Genomic DNA, 23992 nt, shown 5'->3' with positions numbered 1-23992 from the left:
GGAAATTGACAAGGAGGATTCTGATGGTGAGGTGGTTTGTTTAAGTCAGGCACCCGGGGAGACACCTGTTGTCCGTGGGAGGAATATGGCCATTGACATGCCTGGTGAAAATACCAAAAAAATCAGCTCTTCGGTGTGGAAGTATTTCAACAGAAATGCGGACAACATTTGTCAAGCCGTGTGTTGCCTTTGTCAAGCTGTAATAAGTAGGGGTAAGGACGTTTACCACCTCGGAACATCCTCCCTTATACGTCACCTGCAGCGCATTCATAATAAGTCAGTGACAAGTTCAAAAACTTTGGGCGACAGCGGAAGCAGTCCACCGACCAGTAAATCCCTTCCTCTTGTAACCAAGCTCACGCAAACCACCCCACCAACTCCCTCAGTGTCAATTTCCTCCTTCCCCAGGAATGCCAATAGTCCTGCAGGCCATGTCACTGGCAATTCTGACGAGTCCTCTCCTGCCTGGGATTCCTCCGATGCATCCTTGCGTGTAACGCCTACTGCTGCTGGCGCTGCTGTTGTTGCTGCTGGGAGTCGATGGTCATCCCAGAGGGGAAGTCGTAAGCCCACTTTTACTACTTCCACCAAGCAATTGACTGTCCAACAGTCCTTTGCGAGGAAGATGAAATATCACAGCAGTCATCCTGTTGCAAAGCGGATAACTGAGGCCTTGACAACTATGTTGGTGTTAGACGTGCGTCCGGTATCCGCCGTTAGTTCACAGGGAACTAGACAATTTCTTGAGGTAGTGTGCCCCCGTTACCAAATACCATCTAGGTTCCACTTCTCTAGGCAGGCGATACCGAGAATGTACACGGACGTCAGAAAAAGACTCACCAGTGTCCTAAAAAATGCAGTTGTACCCAATGTCCACTTAACCACGGACATGTGGACAAGTGGAGCAGGGCAGGGTCAGGACTATATGACTGTGACAGCCCACTGGGTAGATGTATAGACTCCCGCCGCAAGAACAGCAGCGGCGGCACCAGTAGCAGCATCTCGCAAACGCCAACTCTTTCCTAGGCAGGCTACGCTTTGTATCACCGGTTTCCAGAATACGCACACAGCTGAAAACCTCTTACGGCAACTGAGGAAGATCATCGCGGAATGGCTTACCCCAATTGGACTCTCCTGTGGATTTGTGGCATCGGACAACGCCAGCAATATTGTGTGTGCATTAAATATGGGCAAATTCCAGCACGTCCCATGTTTTGCACATACCTTGAATTTGGTGGTGCAGAATTATTTAAAAAACGAGAGGGGCGTGCAAGAGATGCTGTCGGTGGCCAGAAGAATTGCGGGACACTTTCGGCGTACAGGCACCACGTACAGAAGACTGGAGCACCACCAAAAACGCCTGAACCTGCCCTGCCATCATCTGAAGCAAGAAGTGGTAACGAGGTGGAATTCAACCCTATATATGCTTCAGAGGTTGGAGGAGCAGCAAAAGGCCATTCAAGCCTATACAATTGAGCACGATATAGGAGGTGGAATGCACCTGTCTCAAGCGCAGTGGAGAATGATTTCAACGTTGTGCAAGGTTCTGCTGCCCTTTGAACTTGCCACACGTGAAGTCAGTTCAGACACTGCCAGCCTGAGTCAGGTCATTCCCCTCATCAGGCTTTTGCAGAAGAAGCTGGAGACATTGAAGGAGGAGCTAACACAGAGCGATTCCGCTAGGCATGTGGGACTTGTGGATGGAGCCCTTAATTCGCTTAACAAGGATTCACGGGTGGTCAATCTGTTGAAATCAGAGCACTACATTTTGGCCACCATGCTCGATCCTAGATTTAAAACCTACCTTGGATCTCTCTTTCCGGCAGACACAAGTCTGCTGGGGTTCAAAGACCTGCTGGTGAGAAAATTGTCAAGTCAAGCGGAACGCGACCTGTCAACATCTCCTCCTTCACATTCTCCCGCAACTGGGGGTGCGAGGAAAAGGCTCAGAATTCCGAGCCCACCCGCTGGCGGTGATGCAGGGCAGTCTGGAGCGACTGCTGATGCTGACATCTGGTCCGGACTGAAGGACCTGCCAACGATTACGGACATGTCGTCTACTGGCACTGCATATGATTCTCTCCCCATTGAAAGAATGGTGGAGGATTATATGAGTGACCGCATCCAAGTAGGCACGTCAGACAGTCCGTACTTATACTGGCAGGAAAAAGAGGCAATTTGGAGGCCCTTGCACAAACTGGCTTTATTCTACCTAAGTTGCCCTCCCACAAGTGTGTACTCCGAAAGAGTGTTTAGTGCCGCTGCTCACCTTGTCAGCAATCGGCGTACGAGGTTACTTCCAGAAAATGTGGAGAAGATGATGTTCATTAAAATGAATTATAATCAATTCCTCCGTGGAGACATTGACCAGCAGCAATTGCCTCCACAAAGTACACAGGGAGCTGAGATGGTGGATTCCAGTGGGGACGAACTGATAATCTGTGAGGAGGGGGATGTACACGGTGATATATCGGAGGATGATGATGAGGTGGACATCTTGCCTCTGTAGAGCCAGTTTGTGCAAGGAGAGATTAATTGCTTCTTTTTTGGTGGGGGTCCAAACCAACCCGTCATTTCAGTCACAGTCGTGTGGCAGACCCTGTCACTGAAATGATGGGTTGGTTAAAGTGTGCATGTCCTGTTTATACAACATAAGGGTGGGTGGGAGGGCCCAAGGACAATTCCATCTTGCACCTCTTTTTTCTTTCATTTTTCTTTGCGTCATGTGCTGTTTGGGGAGTATTTTTTTGAAGGGCCATCCTGCGTGACACTGCAGTGCCACTCCTAGATGGGCCAGGTGTTTGTGTCGGCCACTAGGGTCGCTTATCTTACTCACACAGCTACCTCATTGCGCCTCTTTTTTTCTTTGCGTCATGTGCTGTTTGGGGAGTGTTTTTTGGAAGGGCCATCCTGCGTGACACTGCAGTGCCACTCCTAGATGGGCCAGGTGTTTGTGTCGGCCACTAGGGTCGCTTGTCTTACTCACACAGCTACCTCATTGCGCCTCTTTTTTTTTTGCGTCATGTGCTGTTTGGGGAGTGTTTTTTGGAAGGGCCATCCTGCGTGACACTGCAGTGCCACTCCTAGATGGGCCAGGTGTTTGTGTCGGCCACTAGAGTCGCTTAGCTTACTCACACAGATACCTCATTGCGCCTCTTTTTTTTTTTGCGTCATGTGCTGTTTGGGGAGTGTTTTTTGGAAGGGCCATCCTGCGTGACACTGCAGTGCCACTCCTAGATGGGCCAGGTGTTTGTGTCGGCCACTAGGGTCGCTTAGCTTAGTCATCCAGCGACCTTGGTGCAAATTTTAGGACTAAAAATAATATTGTGAGGTGTGAGGTGTTCAGAATAGACTGAAAATGAGTGGAAATTATGGTTTTTGAGGTTAATAATACTTTGGGATCAAAATGACCCCCAAATTCTATGATTTAAGCTGTTTTTTAGTGTTTTTTGAAAAAAACACCCGAATCCAAAACACACCCGAATCCGACAAAAAAAATTCGGTGAGGTTTTGCCAAAACGCGGTCGAACCCAAAACACGGCCGCGGAACCGAACCCAAAACCAAAACACAAAACCCGAAAAATTTCAAGTGCACATCTCTAATATTATGGCAAGAATTGCTTGTAACATCTATAAATATTTTTTCCACTTCTGATAAGACATTTATGTACCGTAACTTATTTTTATACATGTCCATGCACATGTTGTAAGATATAATGTAAATGTATAAGACTTAAAATAACATAGATCTTATAGTAATAGTGTATTTAATTTTCTATCAAAACCAAATGCCCTAAGACAGCAACATGTCGGCCACATCTAAGAAAGGATGATGAGGTGGCAGGTAAATTAATATTACAAATGTGTCTTCCTTTGTGGCCACAATACAAAGCTTGGCTTTGCTTTGTTCTCAAAATTTATTTTCTATGTTTAAGGGCATGATCAGCTGAAACTTCCTCTCATACCCCTTTCACATTGCAAAAATAACCCGGGTTATTACTGGGTTGTTGCCAGGTAGACCCGGGTCGAGGTGCAGTGTGAAAGTGCCAAAGTGAATAACCCGGGTTGAGCAACCTGGCATTTCAACCAGGGTTAAAAGAAGGGTTAAACCCAGGTCGGACCCGGGTCACTGTGCAGTGTGAAAGTCTCTGACCGGGATATTTAACCCGGGTCTCAGAAAAAGTGCTGATTGGCTGTGTATGTGTCTGCTCCTTTTATTTCCTTTGAAACCCCATCAATATGAGCCAGAAAAGTCAATTTTCAATCACATCACAGTGTCTAACATGGGTGACCCGGGTTCAGTGTGAAAGGCACCAACCCCGGAATAACACGGGAATATGGGTGTGTACACACGGTGAGATAAATCTGTAAGATTTTGACTATATAGTCAAAATCTTATGAAAAGTTAGTGCATATCTCATGGTGCTAGGCAGCTTGCGATACAGATTCGATCCCGATGCGCGCTCCCGTGGGGTCGGTATCGTAAGGCTAGATAGACTGTGCAGGCAAGTCAATCTTGACTATCTAGTGTACTATCTAGTATAAAGAATAGTCAAAATTGGCACTTAGTCAAAATCGTACATAGACAAAATCTCAAGCACAGATAGTCAAAATCTGTCCTATCTGTGCTATCTGGGCTCTGGGGGAGTTCAAGGGAAATCGCATAGTCAAAATCGAACATAGCAGGGATCTCACCGTGTGTACACACCCTATCACTGGTTGAAACTGCAATGTGAAAGGGTCTGAGACTGATGAATAACATCTGAAGTGAGCTCCGCATTGACTGGGTTTCATTTTCAAATATTATCATAACATTTCCATAAAGTTGCACAAACAGGTTAAAGGCATGAATTAATTAACAAAACCATTAACATACAGTAAAAATAAGGACAATAGAAAAGTAATGTAGTTTAACATGTGTGCTTAACACAAACATAATATTATGATATGTCTTTGGATTTGGTATGCACAAATCCACCATAATCTAGATGTACATAATTGCAACCTTTAATACTTAACTAACATGCCATTGCTACCTTATTTAAAGTACACAGTTAGGAACATTATTTACAAGATGCTTAGTTACTTCTAGCACAGAAGCACATACTTTAATTTATTGAAAAGGTGAAACTACCAAAGTTGTGTATTATAAATTATAATAACAAATAAAACAGCAGTTAATCACTGATTGCCTGACATGCCCCCATTAGCTGTGCTATCAGAGTCTCAGGTATGTAAAAAAATACAGAAGTGCATGGTGGTGATATCAAATCAATAAAAGTACAGGGTTTAGAATATGTTAAACCCACAACTCGAGGTGGTGACAGATATAATTATCTCTGTAAACATGAGGCTTTCTAGATATACACTCTGGGGACTCTTTTTCCTAAAGGTCTCAATGACTGTATTGAACTTAATGACATATCAGCCCCAGGTGTGTGTATGTGTATACTTCAGTATAATGGTGGTCTCCCTACCATCTAATGACGAAGGTTATCATTAGGATGTCCTCCTGTATACTCCTGAATATCTTTCCAATATACTCCTTATGTCTGGGGGGACTATTATTGCATGTATACTATGTACTCTATTATGAGTACAAATCTTTTTATCTATACATGAAATATTTAGATTGAATCCATTTACATAACATTTCCTCTTTAGGGATCGTTACGTTAGTATTTTAATTTTTTACTATGTATCTTATCATTTTCTGCATTGGCATAATGGGAGCACAACCATTAATTATGTTCTCCCATATATATTCTCTATTCACTTATCATTAGGATTATATGTAGCAATTATTGTATAAGTGATGTTGGGCCAAATTCGGGGATATGTACAATAACAGCAACTAAAATAATAAAAGAAGAAATTAATACTTGATAATAATTGATATTAACCATAGAAAAAGTGTATTCTCTTTTTAAAACTAATATATATATATATATATATATATTTTTTTTTTTTTTAAATGGTTCACAGGTTAGATTCAAACTTGCACCTTAGTGCTCACTGGTACTGGCTATTAGTGTGCTGAGCCACAGCGGCTCCACTAATTATGAGTATGCTGGAAGTTGTACTTAACCCTGAAAAAAGACCCATTTAAATTATTTTTGTTTCTCTCCGTGATGCACATATTATCATTTAGGATGGAAATGTATTGTTTCCCCTTTTTTTATTCAGAATGGTTTAGATGGTTATATGTATAATTCTATGTAATGTGCATTGTATGTAAATTTCTGTACTATTGAACCATTGATACAATGAAAACCACACGTTTTAATTAAAATTCCTGTTATACACCTGCACGGGGTTGACCTGCAGGATGAGGGAGCACCTGTTGATAATTAACATATGGGCTTAATCAGCACCGATTGGTGGATAATGCCTTTAAATACCTTGGACTCCCTAGTATCAGGATTACCTTCTGAGGAAACCGACAGCCAGCTACGTCGGAGAAACGCGTAAAGGTGATAGCCACTTCACCCACCTTGTTACCAGCTTTCTTATACTGGCATTGCCACTGTGGTGATTACCTGTGCCGCGGACAGCTGCTTAATCCCAGCTTTGGGATCCACCTCCTTGCAGATCACCTTTCTTGTTGCTGGCCGCTCTATCCCAGTCAGGGACGAATCATCTGCAGACCGCCCGTGCTGCTTGCGGCTGCGCTGCCCCAGTCCGGGATTCACCGTCTTCTACATCGGTGCCTCAGCCCTTGTGCTATAGGGTCTGGCAGCGTCTCCCTGCATTCCACGGCTACAAGTGCACCATTTGGAGTTCAAAGGACGGGAGGCACAAAAATGCTAGCGGTGAGATATTTTATGTACCAATCACGGGGGTTGTGACTGCACTACATGGATGAGGAGGATCATTAAATGATATCCAGCAGAGTGTCAAGCTTTACTTCGGCACATATCTCCACTACATCTAAAAGGCCAGTACCCTTAATAAGGTATACATCCACATTTATTCTTCAATACAGGGAGCCATTCATTGGTCCGGGACATTTATGTCTTTGTAAAGACATGTAAGAATCTTTGGACATCTATAAATACGTTTAAATTGGGACTGGTCATGGACATAAGTCTACTGGTTTATAATGGTTCAAGTGATGTGATGTGGTTTTATTATTATAACAAATTTTGATCTATTTACCAATTGGACTTTTTAATCATAATAAATTGTTTTTATATGATATTATTTTCGCGCTCTCTTATATAGTCAAGTCTATATATTCATTTTATGTAAAAAAATACCCCTGCCTGCTCAATGTACAGTATATTGGATAATTTGGTGATGGAGGTTATTGTAAGGCCAGATTATGCAATAGACAACAGCAGAGCACAATGTCAGACACTTTACATGGTGAATAATACAAAATCCCACCAGATTTGTTAAAATCCTAAACACCCAAAGTGTTTTTTTCACTGATTTAATGGTCTTATGTGCATCATTATACTTATGCTCAGCAGGAGTATCCAGAAGAGACAATGGAGTCAGAAGCCAGGAGCAACAGCCATAGCCAAAGTTACCTGTAGGAGCAATAAATAAAAGCAGTTAAATGCACTACTAAGAATATTTGGATGTAGATAGTGAAGAAGAAACCACAGGAATGTGAACATACACAGCAGCCATCCCTCTAGCATTTGTCCCTCCTCAAACTAGATGGATGACTGACTAAGTATAAAGACATTATGGCATGAGCCACAATAGTCCACTACAACACTCATTATTTGTATAACTACCCAAAATTTAAATCTGTATTTACCCCACAAGCGCTAATACACTTTAAATCACAGATAAAATAGATGAATAGAAGTGACTCTAAGTCACTTCTATTCATCTATTTGTATAAAGAAAATAACTTACTACACATTGGCTATCTTTAATTTTATGTCTTTGTATGCTGGAGACCCCACATCAGACACTCTACATTGAAGATCTAGCCAAAGGAACCCCTCATTCTATCAAAAAGGGACGTGCTGGTGATATTTTATCTGTGATTTATAGTGTATTAGCGCCTGTGGTGTAAATACAGATTTCAAATTTCGGGTAGTTATATTTGTATTTAAATGTGGTGACATCTAAGTCGCTTGGCGCCCATTTGAAATACTCCCAAAAACCGTGTTTTTACTAATTATTTGTAGTTTTGAATCACATATTACCTGCATATTAGTAGAATGGACATGGTGCATATTCAAATATGTTTGACACCTATTCATAGGTGGCCTCAGGCCAATGCGTGTGCAATCTATAGCACTAGGAATACTAAGCATGCTTGAGATGCTATATAAAGCTAACTTGACTTCATGCCATTGTGGCTTCTGGCTAGGAAAGCAGATGCAGGTATAGGAGAAGATCTTGAAGGCTGCCAGTACTTGAATCAGATATTGTCTAAATGTAAAGTTTGTGCACGGCTGATAAGGCTCGTGACTGCACAGTGCCTGGCTCATTAAGTTGTTATGGTTGAGGCAGAACATCTGCATTACTCGTGACTGCACAGTGCCTGGCTCATGCTGAGATTTAAGTTAATTAATTTGTTACGATTGAGGCAGAACATCTGCATGACTTCACCATCAGAGACAGCACCTCTGTAGCCTCTGCAGTATCTATATTCTGGTTATTCTGTTTTGTTTAATCCTCCTGGCTCCTTTCAGTCAGGTGGTGGAATCCAAATGAGAAAAAATAGTGGCCCAACATAGCTTCAAACCCATGCTCAGCCCTGTTTAAAACATTGCTGCAAGTGGTTTGTTAACCTTTTATAAGCATCATGATTGACGCTGGTTGAATAGAAAAACTACTCACATCCAAAAATGCCACCAATTTGGTCTACTATTTATTTCCACTATTATGCTGTGATTTTGGTGCAATTTTGTTCTATTTGACAAACACATTTCTTAATAAATCCAGGCTTTGTATTTGTGTGTATGTACAGGATACAATATTTGGTCCGATGGTGTATTGTCATGTATTGGAGTATTAAGTGTTAAAATTGATTTGCAGTCGATTTTGGTTTTAAGAAATATCTGATTTGCAAAATCAATGCGAAATTGCAGAAAAACACCTAATCGACAAAAAATGGACTTTTAGTAAATTTACTCCATTGAGAGAGATTTACGTATATTACTCTTCATTAAAGTACAATGGAGTTAATGTATGAAGCAGTGGAAAGAGTGGAGAAATGGACTAGTGGAGAAGTTGCCAATAGAAACCAATCAGCTTTGAGGAAGCCTTTATGAAGAACATTTTTTAAAAGGATAGATACATGCTGATTGCTTTCTATAGGCATCTTCTCCATTTCTCAACTCTGTTCACTGCTTTATACTGTACATCAATCCCTATATTATGTATGAAACTGAACCTTTAGATTTACTACTACCCATGTCAAGCCACTAATCCTCATGTAAATCAGGTGCATGTACATGTACTGTACTACATTTTTCTCTGCTCATAAAACTGAGGCACGTGCCACTACTTTGGAGCTATATCTAGCATTGCAAACTGCACAAAATATGACTTCATTGGGCATATTCATTTTGCATCATTGGTACAACAGAAATTCAACTCAACACCAATATTTTTAACACTGCCTTTTGATAATTTTGTGTACAACTGCTAAGATAAGTTAAGGCAGGATTTTATTGTTAACTTTATAATTACATTAAAAAGTGTTGAGTTTGCTCAGAAGAAATAAATATTTCTAGCTATAAGAGATGTGCGGCGGGCACTTTTCGTGTTTTGTGTGTTGGTTTTGGTTCTGGTTCCATGCTCGTGTTTTGGATCTGGATTGGTTTTACCAAAACCACCCTTTCGTGTTTTGGTTTTGGTTTAGAAAAAAAACCATAGAAACAGCTAAAATCACATTATTTGGAGGTAAATTTGATCCTTCGGTATTATTAACCTCCATAACATTCATTTCCACTCATTTCCAGTCTATTCTGAACACCTTACACCTCACAATATTGTTTTTAGGCCAAAAGGTTGCACAAAGGTGGCTGGATGACTAGGAGTGGCACTGCAGTGGCAGACAGGATGGCAGATTTAAAAATAGGCACCAAACAGCACATGATGCAAAGAAGAAAAAGAGGTGCAATGCGGTAGCTGGATGGCTAAGCTAAGAGACACAAGTGTGCGGCACAAACAACTGGCCCATCTAGGAGTGTCACTGCAATGGCAGACAGGATGGCACTTAAAAAAACTAGGCCCCAAACAGCACATCATGCAAAGAAGAAAAAGAGGTGCAAAGAAGTAGCTGTATGACTAAGCTAAGCGACACAAGTGTGCGGCACAAATAACATGGGATGTGCTGGAATTTGCCCAGATGTAATACACGCACAATGGTACAGGAGAGCGTACCCCAAAACCACACACACACACGGCAAAGCCTGTAAAATTAATTTGGATAATAATAACAACCCTTTTATTTGGAGCTATTATAATAATATGCAGCACAGGCGAGCGTACCCCTACACCACACAGGGCAAACCCTGTAAAAATAATTTGGATAATAATATAAGTAATGTATATAACCCTTTTATTTGGAGTAAATAATATACAGCACAGGACACCACCACTGGACTTATGGCAGCACAAGACACCACCACTGGACTGATGCAGCACAAGACAGCACCACTGGACTGGACTAATACGGCAGTACCAATGGACTTATACGGCAGAAACCCTGGAGTTGTACGGCAGTGTCAGACAGGATGGCACTTTAAAAAACTAGTCCCCAAACAGCACATGATGCAAAGAAGAAAAAGAGGTGCAAGATGGAATTGTCCTTGGGCCCTCCCACCCTTATGTTGTATACACAGGACATGCACACTTTAACAAACCAATAATTTCAGCGACAGGGTCTGCCACACGACTGTGGCTGAAATGACTGCTTTGTTTCGGCCTCCACCAAAAAAGAAGCAATCAATCTCTACTTGCACAAACTGGCTCTACAGAGGCAAGATGGTCGACCTCATCCTCCGATTCCTCACCCCTTTCAGTGTGTACATCCTCCTCACAGAGTATTAATTTGTCCCCACTGGAATCCACCATCACAGGTCCCTGTGTACTTTCTGGAGGCAATTGCTGGTAAAGATCTTCCCAGAGGAATTTATAATTCATTTTGATGAACATCATCTTCTCCACATTTTGTGGAAGTAACCTCCTACGCCGATCGTTGACAAGGTTACCGGCTGCACTAAACACTCTTTCGGAGTACACACTGGAGGGGGAGCAACTTAGGTAAAATAAAGCCAGTTTGTGCAAAGGCATCCAAATTGCCTCTTTTTCCTGCCAGTATACATATGGACTGTCTGACATGCCTACCTGATTGCTGTCACTCATATAATCCTCCACCATTCTTTCAATGGTGACAGAATCATATGCAGTGACAGTAGACATGTCAGTAATCACTGACAGGTCCTTCAGTCCGGACCAGATGTCAGCACTCGCTCCCGACTGCCCTGCATCACCGCCAGCGGGTGGGCTAGGAAATCTTATCCTTTTCCTCGCAGCCCCAGTTGCAGGAGAAAATGAAGGAGGTCATGTTCTGCTTGAGTTGACAATTTTCTCACCAGCAGGTCTTTGAATCTCTGCAGACTTGTGTCTGCTGGAAAAAGAGATACAACGTAGGCTTTAAACTTAGAATCGGGCACGGTGGCCAAAATGTAGTGCTCTGATTTCAACAGATTGACCACCCTTGAATCCTGGCAAAGCTCCATCTTAGCTCCTCCTTCAAGTTCTCCAGCTGCTTCTGCAAAAGCCTGATGAGGGGAATGACCTGACTCAAGCTGGCAGAGTCTGAACTGACTTCACGTGTGGCACGTTCAAAGGGTTGGAGAACCTTGCACAAGACGGAAATCATTCTCCACTGCGCTTGAGTCAGGTGCATTCCCCCTCCGTTGCCTATATCGTAGGTGGATGTATAGGCTTGAATGGCCTTTTGCTGCTCCTCCATCCTCTGAAGCATATAGAGTGTTGAACTTCACCTCGTTACCACCTCTTGCTTCAGGTGATGGCAGGGCAGGTTCAGGAGTGTTTGCTGGCGCTCCAGTCTTCGGCAGGTGGCTTTATTGGTATTTTGCCCAGGCATCACAATGGGCTTTTTCATCCCATGGACAACAGGTGTCTCTCCCGGTGCCTGATTTAAACAAACCACATCACCATCAGAATCCTCATCGTCAACTTCCTCCTCAGCACCAGCAAAACCCATATCCTCCTCCTGGTGTACAATAACAGTGACATCTTCAATTTGAATATCAGAAACTGGACTGTGGGTGCTACCTCCAGCACTTGCAGAGGGCGAGCAAATAGTAGGAGCCACCTCTTCCCATCCAGTGTTTGGTAGGTCTGTCATCGCAACCGCCGACACACTTGGACTCTCCTTGGGGATTAGTGATACTATCTTAGAATGCACAGTTCTTTGCTGTGCTTTTTCCAGCTTAACTCTTATCATTTTTCTAGCGGGAGGATGAGGCTTCCATCGTCATGTGAAGCTGAACCACTAGTCATGAACATAGGCCAGGGCCTTAGCCGTTCCTTGCCACTCCGTGTCGTAATTGGCATATTGGCAAGTTTATGTTTCTCCTCAGACCATTTAAATTTATTTTAGTCGGTCTTTTTACTGAACTTTGGCTTTTTGAATTTTAAATGCCCTCTACTATCACATTGGGCTTCGGCCTTGGCAGACGACATTGATGACATTTCATCATCTATGTCATGACTAGTGGCAGCAGCTTTAGCACTAAGAGGAAGTGGTTCTTGATCTTTCCCTATTTTATCCTCCAAATTTCTGTTCTCCATTATTTTTCTGGAGTTATATAACAATATGCGTTACAGGAGAGCGTACCTCTACACCACACAGGGCAAACCCAGTGAAAATGATTTGGATTAAATATTAACAACCCCTTTATTTGGAGTTAATAATATACAGCACAGGAAAGCACCAAGGAATTTATATGGCAGCACCACTGGACTGGAACTATATGGCAGTACCACTGGAATTATACGGCAGTATTACTGGAATTATACGGCAGTTTCACTGGAATTATATGGCAGTACCACTGGACTGGATTTATATGGCAGTATCACTGGAGTTATACACCAGTACCACGGGAATTATACGGCAGTATCACTGGAATTATACTGCAGTACTACTGGAAAAATATGGCAGTATCACTGTACTGGATTTATATGCCAGTACCACTGGATTTATATGCCAGTACCAGTAGACATATATGGCAGTATCACTGGACATATATGTCAAAATCACTGGACATATACGGCAGTATCATTGGACTGGATTTATACGTCAGTACCACTGGACATATACGGCAGTACCACTGGACATATAAGGGAGTATCACTGGAATTATATGGCAGTATCACTGGACATATATGGCTGTATCACTGGACTGAATTTATATGCCAGCACCACTGGATTTATACACCAGTACCACTGGAATTATACGGCAGTATCACTGGAATTATATGGCAGTACCACTGGACATATATGGCAGTATCACTAGACTGGATTTATACGGCAGTACCACTGGACATATACGGCAGTATCACTGGATTTATATGGCAGTACCACTGGACATATATGTGGCAGTTTCACTGGACTAGATTTATATGCCAGTACCACTGGATTTATATGGCAAGACCACTGGACATATACGGCATTATCACTGGAATTACATGGCAGTACCACTGGACATATATATGCAGTATCACTGGACTGGATTTATACGCCAGTACCGCTGGATTTATACGCCAGAACCACTGGAATTACACGGCAGTATCACTGGAATTATACGGCAGTACTACTGGAATTATACGGCAGTGCCACTGGACATATACGGCAGTATCACTGGACTGGATTTATACGACAATACCACTGGAATTATACGCCAGTACCACTGAAATTATACAGCAGTATCACTGGAATTATACGGCAGTACCACTGGAATTATATGGCAGTACCAGTACCACTGGACAGGATTTATACGCCAGTACCACTGGAATTATATGGCAGTACCACTGGAATTATACGGCAGTACCACTGGATATATACGACAGTATCACTGGACTGGATTTATTTGCCAATACCACTGGAATTATTTGCCAGTACCACTGAAATTATACAGCAGTATCACTGGAATTATACGGCAGTACCACTGGAATTATACGGCAGTACCACTGGATTGGATTTATACGCCAGTACCACTGGAATTATATGGCAGTACCACTGGACATATATGGCAGTATCACTGGATTTATATGGTAGTACAGCTGGACAAATATGGCAGTATCACTGGATATGTATGGCAGTATCACTGGACATATACTGCAGTACCACTGGACATATACAGCAGCACAGAGACACCACTACTGGACTGATGCAGGATAACACAGCACCACTGCAATGGACTGGACTTATACAGCAGCACTGGACATATGGCAGCAGAGGACACCACCACTGTGACTGGACTGATGCAGCACAATACACCACCACTGACCTGATGCAGCACAACACAGCAACACTGGACTGGACTTATATAGCATCACTTGACATATGGCTGCAGAGGACACTGCCACTGGACTTATGGCAGCACAAGACACCACCACTGGACTGATGCAGCACAAGACAGCGCCACTGGACTGGACTTATACGGCAGAAACCCTGGAGTTGTACGGCAGTGTCAGACAGGATGGCACTTTAAAAAACTAGTCCCCAAACAGCACATGATGCAAAGAAGAAAAAGAGGTGCAAGATGGAATTGTCCTTGGGCCCTCCCACCCTTATGTTGTATACACAGGACATGCACACTTTAACAAACCAATAATTTCAGCGACAGGATCTGCCACACGACTGTGGCTGAAATGACTGCTTTGTTTGGGCCCCCACCAAAAAAGAAGCAATCAATCTCTACTTGCACAAACTGGCTCTACAGAGGCAAGATGGTCGACCTCATCCTCCGATTCCTCACCCCTTTCAGTGTGTACATCTTCCTCCTCCTCACAGAGTATTAATGTGTCCCCACTGGAATCCACCATCACAGGTCCCTGTGTACTTTCTGGAGGCAATTGCTGGTAAAGATCTTCCCAGAGGAATTTATAATTCATTTTAATGAACATCATCTTCTCCACATTTTGTGGAAGTAACCTCCTACGATGATCGTTGACAAGGTTACCGGCTGCACTAAACACTCTTTCGGAGTACACACTGGAGGGGGAGCAACTTAGGTAAAATAAAGCCAGTTTGTGCAAAGGCATCCAAATTGCCTCTTTTTCCTGCCAGTATACATATGGACTGTCTGACATGCCTACGTGATTGCTGTCACTCATATAATCCTCCACCATTCTTTCAATGGTGACAGAATCATATGCAGTGACAGTAGACATGTCAGTAATCACTGGCAGGTCCTTCAGTCCGGACCAGATGTCAGCACTCGCTCCCGACTGCCCTGCATCACCGCCAGCGGGTGGGCTAGGAAATCTTATCCTTTTCCTCGCAGCCCCAGTTGCAGGAGAAAATGAAGGAGGTCATGTTCTGCTTGAGTTGACAATTTTCTCACCAGCAGGTTTTTGAATCTCTGCAGACTTGTGTCTGCTGGAAAAAGAGATACAACGTAGGCTTTAAACTTAGAATCGGGCACGGTGGCCAAAATGTAGTGCTCTGATTTCAACAGATTGACCACCCTTGAATCCTGGCAAAGCTCCATCTTAGCTCCTCCTTCAAGTTCTCCAGCTGCTTCTGCAAAAGCCTGATGAGGGGAATGACCTGACTCAAGCTGGCAGAGTCTGAACTGACTTCACGTGTGGCACGTTCAAAGGGTTGAAGAACCTTGCACAAGACGGAAATCATTCTCCACTGCGCTTGAGTCAGGTGCATTCCCCCTCCGTTGCCTATATCGTAGGTGGATGTATAGGCTTGAATGGCCTTTTGCTGCTCCTCCATCCTCTGAAGCATATAGAGTGTTGAACTTCACCTCGTTACCACCTCTTGCTTCAGGTGATGGCAGGGCAGGTTCAGGAGTGTTTGCTGGCGCTCCAGTCTTCGGCAGGTGGCTTTTTTGGTATTTTGCCCAGGCATCACAATGGGCTTTTTCATCCCATGGACAACAGGTGTCTCTCCCGGTGCCTGATTTAAACAAACCACATCACCATCAGAATCCTCATCGTCAACTTCCTCCTCAGCACCAGCAAAACCCATATCCTCCTCCTGGTGTACTATAACAGTGACATCTTCAATTTGAATATCAGAAACTGGACTGTGGGTGCTACTTCCGGCACTTGCAGAGGGCGAGCAAATAGTAGGAGCCACCTCTTCCCATCCAGTGTTTGGTAGGTCTGTCATCGCAACCGCCGACACACTTGGACTCTCCTTGGGGATTAGTGATACTATCTTAGAATGCACAGTTCTTTGCTGTGCTTTTTCCAGCTTAACTCTTATCATTTTTGATAAAGCTAAATATTTATCTTATATAAAACCCTTTATGAGGTCTAAGAACACTGTACGCTATTTACGTATGAAGTACCGTAAGGGTACGCTCGTTGCGTAACAATCGCTTAGCCGTGGTCGAGACGCTCAAGCGTCACGTTCGCTCACGGCCAAGAGATCACAGGCAGGCACGCTATTGGCTGCTGACTAACGTAATGGTTCACTATAGCGTAACGGGGGCTGTATCGGGAGCGGGCTGCTCGAGCGATACAGACGCTCACGAGAATACGCTGTTGGTATCGGCACACTTATAGGTGAGCGACTACCGTAATGCTACGCTATCAGCGTAGCGGACGCTCGAGACCACGAGGAGATCACGAGCGGCGCAGACGCTCACAATGTTAAACCTTTATATCTAAACCATAAACAATGTAATATGCTGTAAAACCTTTGTGTAGAGATAGGGTGTAGATGCAACACAGTGTAACCTTATTAACTTAAAAGCTGTTTGAGCGTCACCGACGCTCTGAGAATACTTAACACTATAAGAAATACACAGATACCGTGCTTAGGGTCCAACGCCTAATATATATATTATGAATGCTATACTTGCAAAAGAATTAATACAATACAAGTCATACACTACAATATAACATAGACTACCTAACCAGATAACTACACATGAAATACAATACAATACTATTACGTTTAAGAGACTACGAGAGAATGAGGAGAAGAGAGAGAGAGAGAGAGATACGGCCCATAACAACTAGAAAGACAATATGATTGCGGAGAAAACTTACGCACAAAGGAAACGATCGCATGCGCCTCTGGACATCCAGCTCCCGATTTTCAGCAATGATAACCGTTGAAGAGTGAGTGCTGGATGTGATCGGCTTGTCTATTTATGCCCCACACACAATACAATTCAATGGTCCCTACAATCTCATTGTTCATTGGACACAGGAATTCCTCCTCGCATTATAACAAAAGGTCATAGGTTGATTCATACAGGTGGGCTGTGACTATTTCCAACAGCTCAGGTGGGAGGGAAACTGGGTTTCCCGCCGCATGGATAAGTAAGTGCAAATACAGTAAATGTTCACAAACTTCTTATGTCCATAACTATTCGCACGAGCGATTAATCCGCTTCAAACCAACACCGGAATATTGCTAATTAGAAACTCTTCCGATGGATACTAAACACCACTGTATTACTCCTGTCTGACCCTTCGTATCAAACAAAGGGGGATTTCTCTGTTCATGAACATTCTACATTAACCAAACTTTCAGAATCTATCAAAGGGACCATGATCTACAAAATACATTATATAGTGAAAATATGTAACGATTGAGTCGCACGCTACGAACACATGAACTCTACCGTAAATGCACATACCGCGCGCCCGCGGGTGCCCGCAACAGCGAGTATGCGCACGCACGGGAGAGCGCACGCATGCGCAGCGCAGACCTGTGTGAGGTGCAAATATGGCAGTGTGCATAGAGATATTTTTCTGACTTTGACATTTTTCTAGCGGGAGGATGAGGCTTCCATCGTCATGTGAAGCTGAACCACTAGTCATGAACATAGGCCAGGGCCTTAGCCGTTCATTGCCACTCCGTGTCGTAATTGGCATATTGGCAAGTTTATGTTTCTCCTCAGACCATTTAAATTTATTTTAGTGGGTCTTTTACTGAACTTTGGCTTTTTGAATTTTAAATGCCCTCTACTATCACATTGGGCTTCGGCCTTGGCAGACGACATTGATGACATTTCATCATCTATGTCATGACTAGTGGCAGCAGCTTTAGCACTAAGAGGAAGTGGTTCTTGATCTTTCCCTATTTTATCCTCCAAATTTCTGTTCGCCATTATTTTTCTGGAGTTATATAACAATATGCGTTACAGGAGAGCGTACCTCTACACCACACAGGGCAAACCCAGTGAAAATGATTTGGATTAAATATTAACAACCCCTTTATTTGGAGTAAATAATATACAGCACAGGACAGCACCAAGGAATTTATATGGCAGCACCACTGGACTGGAACTATATGGCAGTACCACTGGAATTATACGGCAGTATTACTGGAATTATACGGCAGTTTCACTGGAATTATATGGCAGTACCACTGGACTGGATTTATATGGCAGTATCACTGGAGTTATACACCAGTACCACGGGAATTATACGGCAGTATCACTGGAATTATACTGCAGTACTACTGGAAAAATATGGCAGTATCACTGTACTAGATTTATATGCCAGTACCACTGGATTTATATGCCAGTACCAGTAGACATATATGGCAGTATCACTGGACATATATGTCAATATCACTGGACATATACGGCAGTATCACTGGACTGGATTTATACGTCAGTACCACTGGACATATACGGCAGTACCACTGGACATATAAGGGAGTATCACTGGAATTATATGGCAGTATCACTGGACATATACAGATGTAGCCACCTTTATCTTGACTGGCTGAGGCGTTTGTCCCGATCGAGCATACGCAGCGTAGGGAGGCGCGCCTAGTCACAGAGAGGCGTACCTAATCGCACGGAGGCAGACAGAGCGTTTGGCGTTACCTTTACGTGTAATAACTGCGATCAGCCACCAGATGTCGCTTTTTACAATCACCACTGAGCATGCGTGTGGTCTCCCGTAAAATACAATACTGAAATATATAATAAGGACTACTTTACTAAGGCGTCTCATTACGCTGCATACAGTAAATACTCATTACGCTGCATTATTTAATACAGTATATACGATACAGACACAGATAGTACAGCATACAGTATATGATCCATCTACAGTACTTTATGAATATGTGAGCGTCCAAGTCCCGCAGACAAAACAACAGAAAACCAGTAGTGTACACTGTCGCAAATGGACGTGTTAGAAGTTCACTATTGCCTCTTGAGATTAGGAATTTTGTACAGTATGTTAGCGTCCTAATCCCGTAGTCATTACAGCATAATCAAAACCAATGGATTTATTCATCTGTCTGTGGTGAAGTGGTGAAGTGTTCCGCTTCCTATACTCAGAGTCCTGAGTTCGATTCCTAAAGTACAAATGCATGTTAGTTTTTTCCAGACACTTTATTATTTTTTTTATTCACATAAACCAGGGCAAAGCTGCATGAGCGGTTCTACTGTTAAGGTTCTATGCACCATACAGTACACATACAATTCTGTAGCTGGGCAGACTCAATAGAAATGGCTACCACCTATGACTCCTTGCCCCACAGAGGCCCTAGGCTACGGAGCAAGTAACAGTCCAGATTTTACAGGCTATGGGGCAATGCTGAAGGAGCGTCACAATCCCCTAGCTAAAATACACAGGGGCGATAGGGATAAGCTAGGTCTGCACATTACGGTACACCGGACTCAATCGCATAGCACACTGGCAAAATGACCATTACCCTTGAACCCCCACCTCGTGGCAGGCAGCGATGGCTACGGGGCAATGCTGAAGGAGCTTCACAATCCCCTAGCCAAAATACACAGGGGCGATAGAGATAAGCGAGGTCTATGCACATTACGTTGCACCGGGCTCGATCGCATAGCAAACTGACAAAACACAAGTTTTACATAAAGCAGGGCAAAGCTGCAGGAGAGTTTCTACTGTAAAGGTTCTATGCACCGTACGGTACACATACAATTAAATAGCAGGGCAGACTCAATTGAAATGGCTACCGCCTGTGACTCCTAGCTCCTAGGAGGCACTCAGCTATGGAGCACATAACAGCACAGATTTTGCAGGCTACGGGGCAATGCTGAAGGAGCGTCACAATCCCCTAGCCAAAATACACAGGGGCGATAGAGATAAGTGAGGTATATGCACATTACGTTACACCGGGCTCGATCGCATGGCAAACTGACAAAACACAAGTTTTACATAAAGCAGGGCAAAGCTGCAGGAGAGTTTCTACTGTCAAGGTTCTATGCACTTTACAGTACACATACAATTCTATAGCAGGGCAAACTCAATTGAAATGGCTACCGCCTGTGACTCCTAGCTCCATGGAGGCACTCGGCTATGGAGCAAGTAACAGCACAGATTTGAAGCAATGCTGAAGGAGCGTCAGAATCCCCTAGCTAAAATACACATGGGTGATAGGGATAAGCGAGGTCAATGCACATAACGATACACCGCAAAGTACCCCATGGTTTTGATTATGCCTTTTCTTTGAACACGGTATTTTCCACTGCCTCGCCCTACCCCCATCCCACTTTCCCCTTCCCCCCTGGGAGCCTGCAAAGTACATGCAGTAGACAGGGAGGGAGTTCCGATCAGGTTACAAGACATGTGCAACAGTATACTACTGTATGTAGGAAAATCCTCCACCTACTCTGATTTATGTGAAACCTGTGTGCACCCTTTCATTGAATGTATAACAAAGAAAAAAAAATAATAAAGTGAATGTCACGGGAACATAGAAAAAAAAAGGTTGGCACTTTGGGACTCTCAGCGTGGGAGGTGGGAGCCTTCATCGCTAGGTTGGTATGGAAGGGGAGACAATTAGCTACCGGAGGGTATTAACCCCAAGTTTCTGTGACCCCCACAAGGCTCATGGCAAGCGTCGGAACCCATGGTGGGTCTGAATTAACGGGCCCATTATAGTCTATGGGAAAATGGGTCCACTTTGTGTACTGATATCTCTGGTTCTGGGTGTCCCAGAGACTCAGGACTGGTACCATACAAAAGAGGAGACTCTTGGCTTTCGGGGCAGACCAACCACTAGTTTATGTGACACTGGAAAAGGAAACGGGAAGCAACCGTGTTTCGGGTCCCCTCCAGTTGTCCGCCTAGCTTGCACAGGATGCAGGGTTTCTGGCTAGATAGGAAATACTGTACAGAAATGCTAAGCATGGTAATTTGACATCCAGGAACATAGGGAGGAGTTTTTATCTCTCTCCATTATACTTAGAAAAATTACACTTGCCACTGTACGTTACAAGCTGTTCGTGCTAATTAGTACACTAGTAGAACATACTGTACAGAGATACTAAGGACAGTGATTTGGCATCCACGAACTTAGGGAGGAGCTTTAATTTCTCTCCATTGTAATCTTTCTAAGTATAATGGAGAGAGATAAAAGCTCCTCCCTAAGTTCCTGGGTGCCAAATTACAGTCTTTAGTATCTCTGTATTCTATGTTCTACTAGTGTACTAATTAGCATGAACAGCTTGTAACGTACAGTGGCAAGTTTAATATTTCTATGTATAATGGAGAGAGATATAAAAGCTCCTCTGAAAGTTCCTAGATGCCAAATCACCGTCCTTAGTATCTCTGTACAGTATGTTCTACTAGTGTACTAATTAGCACAAATGGCTATTAACGGAATGCCAAATCACCGAACTTAGTATCTCTGTACAGTATGTCCTATTAGGGTACTAATTAGCATGAACAGCTTGTAACGTACATGGCAGGTTTAATATTTCTATGTATAATGGAGAGAGATAAAAGCTCCTCAGTAAGTTCCTGGATGCCAAATCACCGTACTTAGTATCTCTGTACAGTATGTTCTATTAGGGTACTAATTAGCTGTTCGTGCTAACTAGTACCCTAATAGAAAATACTATACAGAGATACTAAAGACGGTGATTTGGCAACCAGGAATTTACGGAGGAGAAAGATCAAACCTGCCACTGTATGTTACAAGCTGCTCATGCTAATTAGTACACTAGAAGAACATGCTGTACAGAGATACTACGGACAGTGATTTGGCATCCACGAACTTAGGGAGGAGCTTTTATCTCTCTCCATTATACTTAGAAAGATTACAATGGAGAGAGATAAAAGCTCCTCCCTAAGTTCCTGGATGCCAAATCACTGTACTTAGTATCTATGTACAGTATGTTCTACTAGTGTACTAATTAGCACGAACAGCATGTAACACACAGTGGCAATTTTAATCTTTCTATGTATAATATTGAGAGATAAAAGCTTCTCCCTAAGTTCCTGGTTGACAAATTACCAAACTTAGTATCTCTGCATAGCATTTTCTGTTAGGGTACTAATTAGCACAAACAGCTAATTAGTACCCTAATAGAACATACTGTACAGAGATACTAAGTATGGTGATTTGGCATCCAGGAACTTACTGAGGAGCTTTTATCTCTCTCCATTATACATAGAAAGATTAAACTTGTCGCTGTACGTTACAAGCTGTTTGTGCTAATTAGTACACTAGTAAAACATACTGTACAGAGATACTAAGGACGGTGATTTGGCATCCAGGAACTTACTGAGGAGCTTTTATCTCTCTCCATTATACATAGAAAGATTAAACTTGCAACTGTACGTTACAAGCTGTTCGTGCTAATTAATACACTAGTAGAACATACTGTACAGAGATACTAAGGATGGTGATTTGGCATCTAGGAACTTACTGAGGAGCTTTTATCTCTCTCCATTATACATAGAAAGATTAAACTTGCCACTCTACGTTACAAGCTGTTTGTGCTAATTAGTACACTAGTAGAACATAGAGTACAGAGATACTAAGGACAGTAATTTGGCATCCAGGAATTTAGGGAGGAGCTTTATCTCTCTCCATTATACTTAGATAGATTACAGTGGAGAGATTAAAGCTCCTCCCTAAGTTTGTGGATGCCAAATCACTGTACTTAGTATCTCTGTACAGTGGCCCTCATTCCGAGTTGTTCGCTCTGTAAAAATCTTCGCATCGCAGCGATTTTCCGCTTAATGCGCATGCGCAATGTCCGCACTGCGACTGCGCCAAGTAAATTTGCTATGCACTTAGGAATTTTACTCACGGCTTTTTCATCGGTCTGGCGATCGTAATGTGATTGACAGGAAATGGGTGTTTCAGGGCGGAAACAAGCCGTTTTATGGGCGTGTGGGAAAAAACGCTACCGTTTCCGGAAAAAACGCAGGAGTGGCCGGAGAAACGGAGGAGTGTCTGGGCGAACGCTGGGAGTGTTTGTGACGTCAAACCAGGAACGACAAGCACTGAACTGATCGCAGATGCCGAGTAAGTCTGAAGCTACTCAGAAACTGCTACGAGGTGTGTAATCGCAATATTGCGAATACATCGTTCGCAATTTTACTATGCTAAGATTCACTCCCAGTAGGCGTAGGCTTAGCGTGTGCAAAGCTTCTAAAAACGGCTTGCGAGCGAACAACTCGGAATGACCCCCAGTATGTTCTACTAGTGCACTAATTAGCATGAACAGCTTGTAACGTACAGTGGCAATTTTAATCTTTCTATGTATAATATAGAGAGATAAAAGCTCCCCCCTAAGTTCCTGGTTGCCAAATCACCATCCTTAGTATCTTTGCATAGTATTTTCTCTTAGGGTACTAATTAGCACGAACAGCTTGTAACGTAGAGTGGCAATTTTAATCTTACTATGTATAATATAGAGAGATAAAAGCTCCTCCCTAAGTTCCTGGTTGCCAAATCACCATCCTTAGTATCTCTGCATAGTATTTTCTATTAGGGTACTAATTAGCACAAACAGCTAATTGGTACCCTAATAGAACATACTGTACAGAGATACTAA

Source organism: Pseudophryne corroboree, chromosome 1, assembly GCF_028390025.1.
Source record: "Pseudophryne corroboree isolate aPseCor3 chromosome 1, aPseCor3.hap2, whole genome shotgun sequence".
In the NCBI taxonomy this organism is placed as follows: Eukaryota; Metazoa; Chordata; class Amphibia; order Anura; family Myobatrachidae; genus Pseudophryne; species Pseudophryne corroboree.
Note: the sequence above shows the minus strand (reverse complement) of the source record.